General features: G+C 41.1%; 1 long non-coding RNA gene across 1 annotated transcript; it reads left to right on the forward strand.

Annotated features, from left to right (window-relative positions):
- Positions 1–636: 636 nt before the first annotated feature.
- Positions 637–7,078, forward strand: LOC128797731 (uncharacterized). Its single transcript, XR_008434231.1, has 3 exons — positions 637–722; positions 6,810–6,867; positions 6,963–7,078. It is a non-coding gene; the product is annotated as an uncharacterized LOC128797731 (long non-coding RNA).
- Positions 7,079–7,297: the final 219 nt, after the last annotated feature.

A 7,297-nucleotide genomic window follows, 5' to 3' on the forward strand; every position in this document is an offset into this window, starting at 1 on the left:
TTTTTAATGGGTTTTATTTTGTTAAAAAGCAAACAAACCCAGGTGAGAAAATAGCTGAAAAGTCTTGTCAGCACTCCTGAAAGCGAGGGTGAGTGGAGTCTTCATCCCACGGTACTGAAGGAGCTGGCCGATTTCATGTCTTCACTGAACCTCTCTTCATTATTTTTCAGTAGTCTCAGGAGTCTGGAGAAGTCTAATTTGTCTGGAAGCTGGGAAATGTTGCCCCAGTTTTCAAGAAGAGTAAGGAGATTACTCTTATTTAATAATACAGGCCTGTCCATTTCACTTCAGTGATTAGTAAAATTATGGAAAAGGTTATTCTGGGAGTTACTGAAAAACGCTTGAGAGACAACACAGTCCTTAGTCATGACCAGCACAGGTTCACAAGGGTAAAGTCCTCCTTAACAAACTTAATTCCCCTTTATGACAAGGTTACCCATCTAGCTGACCAAGGGGAGATGTGGGGGCTTGTGGTTTCAGCAAATCTTTTGATACTGTCTCTCCCAGAATCCTTCTGGGTAATCTGTCTAACACACAGCTGGATAAACACATCATGCAGTTGTGACAAGTGGCTCACAGGTAGAGCACAAGGATTATAGTCTATGAAGTCACATCAGATTGGTGACCAGTCAATAGCAGCATTCCCCCAGGCTCTGTATCAGGGCCAGTGCTCTGTAGTGTTTTTATAAATTAACTAGGTGCAAGAATCCAATGTACATTAAGTAAGTTTGCTGACGCTTCTAAATTAGGAGGAACTGTGGTATAGAGGTCTTGCAAAGAGTCACCAACTGCATGGAATTTAACAAGAGCAAGTGCTGGATTGTCTGACTGGGACAAGGTTACACCTACAAACTGGGGGGCAAGAAGTTGAAGAGTGGCTCAGTGAAAAGGGACCTGGGGTTCCTGGTCCATGGCAAGTTGAATAGGAGTCAGCAGTGCCCTGGCAGCCAGGAGGGCCAACCCTGTCCTGGGGGACATCAGGCATAGCATCACCAGCCAGGCAAGGGAGGGGATTGTCCTGCTCTGCTCTACACTGGGACTGCTTCACCTCAAGTGCTGTGTGCACTGTCAGGAGCCATGGTATAAAATAGACATAAAGTTGTTAGAGCATATCCAGAGAAGGGTGACCAAGATGGCAAAATGTCTTGAGGATAAGACAGAACCACAGAATCAACTAGGTTAGAAAAGACCTCCGAGATCTCTGAGTCCAACATATAAAAAATCACCACCTTGTTAACTAGACCATGGCACAAAATGCCACGTCCAGTCTTTTCTTAAACACCGCCAGGGATGGTGACTTCACCTCATCCCTGGGCAGCCCATTCCAATGCCCAAGCACTCTTTCTGTGAAGAACGTCTTCCTAAAGATATAATACCAGAGGCTGAGGTGACTTGTTGCTGCTTTTTCCCACTTGGAGAAGAGAAGGCTGAAGAGTGGCCTCCTCATGATCTACAACTTCTCCAAGGAGGACAGCAGAGGCAGAGGTGCTGATCTGCTCTCTGGTGACCAGCAGTAGGACACAAAGAAATGGAAAATGCATATGGAGAAGTTCAGGTTAGTCTTTAGATAAAGTTTCTTCACTGAGGAGCTGATCAGTGACTGGAACAGGCCCTCAAGGGAAGAGGTCATGGTACCTAGCCTGTCAGAGCTCAGGGAACATGCCAGTGATGCCCTTGGCCATATGCTTTAGTTCTAGTTGGTCCTGCTTGGAGAAGGGAGTTAATGCTCCTTATGGCTCTTCTTCAACTTGAGATATTCTATGATTCTGTGAAATCTCTGGACCATGTCATGTGAGCTAAGTTTTGAGTTTTAATCAGTTGTGCCAGGTGGAATTCTGTTTCTTTAGTGCGCTGTAGAGGAAAGAGGGAGGTATTTTGGTACCCAGCTTGGTCAGACATGTTTTGTACCCTCTCTGACTCACCTGGGGCTTGCAAGGTGGTAGCACAAGACTGGACTACAGCTTTGTAGCAGCCAGCAACATTTGGAGTTCATGGGATATTCAGTGGCAAATAACACCTTGCATTTTATTGACTAGCTCTGTCTCAAACACCAGCTTTGTGCTGCAGTGCATCCCCAGGTTACTCCACATGGTAACAACAGTATGTGCTCTTTCTTGTACACGCTAATTTTAAATTATATTTACACAATGCATGAATGTGAATCAATGGAAGCTTAGAATTCCTATTTCAGTGTAGGAATAGCTGGTCAATATGAACTGATATTATTGACTGGCCTGTTTATGTTTCTGTTATGTGAACCATACAGGTAATGAATATCAATATAGAAGAGTCTGCTGAAATGCTTTACAGTCAAAATCATGGAGGCTGAACACGGAAGGCAGTCTCCCATGTTGGAAAGCAGTTGCCCGTATTTTGGTACAATAGATTCATCTGTAATCTAAAGTATACATAAAAGAAGAAATGTGAAATACTCTGTCTTAAAGGGAAAACATGAACATATGTTTCACAGTACACTTCTGACATGTGGTGTCTCACACTCCAGAGAGATTTTTTTTAACATCGGATGCAGAGCTGGTGTTACAGCTATGGAGTTCCTACACAGAAGCACAGTGGAGCTTCTTTTCTAGCCATACTCTACTGTCTTGCACTGCTACATCCTCCAGATTTGACAGACAGACCTTCTCCTGCCTGTGCTCAGTGGTCTGAGATCCTAAGCAGTTGCTCTGATTCTTGTCTTTAAGTCTTGATCTAATCAGGTACGTGTTTCAAGGAGACAATTAGGATTGAACAACAATTAGGAATGGATAATATGCCATTATTGTAAATCAGGATTACTAAGCATTTACACTGTTGTAAGCATAATATTTGTAGAAGAGACCAAACCAATGACTAGTAAGGAAAAATTAAGATTAATCATAAGCCAATTGTTGGCTTTGTAACATGCACTCTGCAGCAGCCATCAGGTCCATCTGGGCTGTCTCGGGAGCAGAACAGGGACAGAGCTGTGACTCTTGTAGCTGTGATATGCCCCTGAGATGTGACATAGAAGGATTAGTAGATGCTTCCTGACTAACAGCAGACTGTGCTGACTGGTGTGCTGCGGATGACTGCAGCACAGGCACCAAGTCTATTGTTTGTAATTTAAAAACCCTCTCTTTCTCTTCTTTTATTTTGTTAATAGTCTGTAAGTATGTCTATACATGCCCTGAGCAGATGTGAGCTTACTGCACTGATGACAGCTACAGTCTTACTTGAAGCTACACAGCCATGCTAATGAGTCAACAATGTACGGCAACAACAAGAAAAAATTAGTTTTCAGCAAGACTTATTAGCTTGGGCCCAGCTTTATGCAGGCTAGGCTGTCTAGCTTTCATTCAGAGCTCTCTTATTTCTAGCTCATTCCAAGTGTGGGCAGAATATGATAATGACAGTACAGAAAATGCCACGCAGGCATAACTCAGTTCCTCATGATTTTTAGAAACATGATATTCTTTTAACACCTCAATTTGAGAGTGGGTAATAAAGTTAAAAGGAAGCAAATAGATTAATCAACGGTCCCTGTTTAGAATGGGATTCCTCCTAGAAAAGTTCTGTGGGTTATATTTTAGGCTTCTTCATATGAGGTCAGTCATCCATATGCTGTCAATTCTTCAGAACCTGGGATGGCATTTTATGGTCATGAGATGAACTTCCCATTGCTTGCAAATAGAGAGGCTAATATGGTTCCAGGTACAGGTTACCAGAAGACCAGTTTTTATGTCTTGGTGGCAATATGGGAAGAATAATAATGAAGTGTTATATACACACTAAGATACAAGTGGCTCTAGCACAGTTTACACTGGAAAATAAGAACTACCTCCTTGGGAATAAAAAGCTTTTGCTTCCATCTACAAGGAGATAGAAGTCTGTGAAGTTTAGCTGGGGATGCTGACATAAGGACTACCAGTCTTTATTTTTGTCTCTCATAAATAAATGAAGTTAGAAATGCAGAATGGTGGTGTGGATAACTCAATTCACAGACACGAGCACTAATATTGTTCCTCATTGCTTGTGTTGCTTATTAATCCTTTCTGGAAGATTAAGGAACAGGCATTGTAGGTTTAATCAATGTGCTATGATGAACCTGAAGAATTTTAAATTCTCCTTTGGCACTATTTCATCTAACTGAATCCAAATTATTTTTTATATAAAACCTGAACTCCACTTTCTTTTCTACTTTCAGTCTGTCTCATCAATGCCATTCATGTATTGTATGCTGTGACTTTCTGGAATGATTCTATTGTAGAATTATTAAATATACCTTTGCCTTATCAGGCTTACAAAAATTATTGAATGTTGAGTTATTTATCTTTCTTGTGGGAAAAGGAATTACTGATTTTCAGGCTGGGTAGTTTAGGGGTGAATTTGTTTGGTTTAGAGTGAGGGAGTATTCCAATTAGTGGAAGACCGTTACAGTGATTAGTTACCCTATACCAATTTCTTTGTTTACCACAACCAAGCTCTTTATCTGTATGAAAAAACAAATCATCTGGAGTGATCTCATATGCAAGGTGGTGACTATTGCAACAAAATAACTTCCTGTGGGCTTTATGTAGTTGGTCCATATTACACCCAGGATCATCTCATAAGATAGCCCACAATTATTACAGCAGTCTGGAGTTATTTTTTCTTTCCAAGAGGTATCCCTATAAATATTTTAGATGTCATTTCATTAGAAAACAGTACTAAGTTTTAAGCCATCACCTTCTCAAAGCACCAAACCAATAACGAAGTTGCTAGTAAATTTTTTCTAACATTCCACCTTCCTTCTCCTACACCTTCTCCTACACCTTCTCCATGTTCTTCTCCTTTTCTTCCCTTTTGTGACCCAAGTTTGCAGGTGACAATTTGGAAAACTCTATTTGTGTGTTTCAAATCGTTCAGCATTTGTTGTGCAGAGTGGTGTCATCCAAGAATCCAACAAGACAGGAAAGAGGTGGCCTTTGATAAAAAGGAAAATGTCAATTGGTAGGTTAAATTCAGACTTGTATGCACCAATTCTGTCGCTGCCCCAACAGAAAGGAATATTCTACACCGTGCTTACTCGGATGGCAGTCTGTTTGGGAAAAGAACCATAATATGCCATTCAATCTTACTACCCATAAAGGCACAGTCACAAGACACATTTTATTTTTGATCATTTGACTTAAAAAAGAAAAGAGGTATGCCACTGTATACTGATTAATGCTCCTATACTTTGCAGGAGATTCAGAGTTACAGTTGTCTAAAATCTGTATTTCTACCAGTCCCACTGCTTGGATATTCAAAGAATATGAACTGCCTTCTTCAAACTGACAGTTCCCCAAAAGTCAGCAGTTGGAACTCTGAATAGAAGAAACAGCCTTGAATTTTGCTTGGTATACTCATGTGTTTAGCTCATGTCTGTCATGTTTACCTCGTGCAGATTGTGGTGAAGACAGTTGCCACTCCTGTATGCGTTGCTTCTTTCCCCCATGTATGCAGTGTGTGCATGGGAAGAGTTTTGGAGAACAGGTGGGGATGACACAGCCATGTGTTGCAAGTATATTCATCGATTACAGAGCCAAGAGGGGGGGTGCAACAGTCTAATCTGACTTCTTACATCACGTTCTTCTGTACATGTGTGAAACTGTTGGAGAGCAGACATCCCATTTTGATTGAAGCATTTATTTCATTAGCTATGTTATTCAGTAGTCCTAAGTACCAAGGACCTCATTTCTCCTGAGATAATAAAACCCTTATATGTTGAAGCAGGAGGGAGGTGTTGGGGTGTTGAATAATAAAAAAATGTGCACGTCACCAATGACTGGGTTCCTCTCCAGACCCATACAGCTGTCCTTGAACTCTTTGTAATCTGTGCAACTGAAAGGCTTTCCTTCAAGTTTCTTGACATTCTGCTTTAATTTTTTTCAGAAGTCTTGTAGCAGACCCCTTGCATTTTGCTTGCTGTTACATTTTCTTTCACCCTGTGAGCTAACAATCCAGTCTTTGTTCCTCCAATGATTTGGCTTCTGCTTCTAATTTTCAGCAGTAATTCTGTTTCCTCTCTGTCCTTTGTGCCCAACCCCTATTTCACTCCCCTGCCAGTCTTAGTCTTGTACATCAGAGGAGGAAAAAATTGTCTTCTATATTTGCATTTCTTCAAATAATTCACAGCTTTGGCCATTTTCACATGTCTCTCTCTTTCAGTGATGCAGCTTAGTCACTGTTTTCCTATTGTCATTCTGAATTCTTTTTCTTTTATTGACTTTTCTTGCATTTCTAGATTAGTATTTTAGGATCCAGCCCTGCTGACACTCCTGGATGTAACATGGACCAACAATATCAAGCCCACTAGGAGTATTTTGTTGAAGCATCCATCACTTTTCAAGTGCAACTGCTTCAGATGAAATTGGTTGCTCAAGCAGATTGTGGGAGATAAAAAGACCCTTGGTTAACTGGATCACTGGTGAATTCTTCCTCTAATAAGTCTGGGAGGGAGATCGCCCCATCTGACTTTGTCTTTCCTCTTTCTCTCCTGCTTTCTGTTTTCCTGAATCTGCTGACTTAAGTATTTCCCCAACAAATGTGTGCTTTTCAGCAGTACCTCTTTTTCCCCTACTTGCTAGGATGTAGACCATCCTGCTTCTCAGAGTCCAATCAGCAAAACTTGTCCCTGAGTTCTTCTTCAGCTCCAGTTTTTGTGAATGCTGTGCCATCAGTATTTTGAATGAAATTACTTCACCTTTTATTTTTTTTATTTTTTTTTTCTTTTTCTGGCCTTATGTGGGAGAGACAAGCCCGTTCAGCAGCATGAATTTATAAATATCCATTGTTTTGTCTTGCTACAGGTTGTGGAGAGCTTAAGACACATCCAAAATTTATCCTAGAAGACACTCAAACAGTAATGTGCGTCAAAAAGAAAAGTTTTCCTGATAAACCTTTTTCGTCCCTCCAAAGAAATATAGAGCATGACTCATGTCTGACAGTTGTTTCTCTCCTAGACTGAATTTATAAAATATCCTGCACTCCTGATATATTTCTGGAAGAGTATTCCAAAACCTTTCTGCAATAGGGAGCTGGGGCCAGCCACTAGAAGGCAACATGATCCCACAAACAGCTAAAGTATACCAACAGTATTCCCTCAGAGCTACTTAAGCCAAAACCTGCACTGCTGCTCAATAAAATCACTTCTGCCACTTGTGAGTGTCATGAGTAGAGGATCTGTTAAAAACACAGGACTTTTCTTGGGCAGTGGTTGCAGCCCTGCAGCATTTGAGAGGCACAGCACACGAAGGGGCAGTGGTCACTGCTGGCACATAGGTGCTCAGTCTTGTGC

This window comes from Vidua chalybeata, chromosome 1 (assembly GCF_026979565.1).
Source record: "Vidua chalybeata isolate OUT-0048 chromosome 1, bVidCha1 merged haplotype, whole genome shotgun sequence".
NCBI classification, from domain to species: Eukaryota; Metazoa; Chordata; class Aves; order Passeriformes; family Viduidae; genus Vidua; species Vidua chalybeata.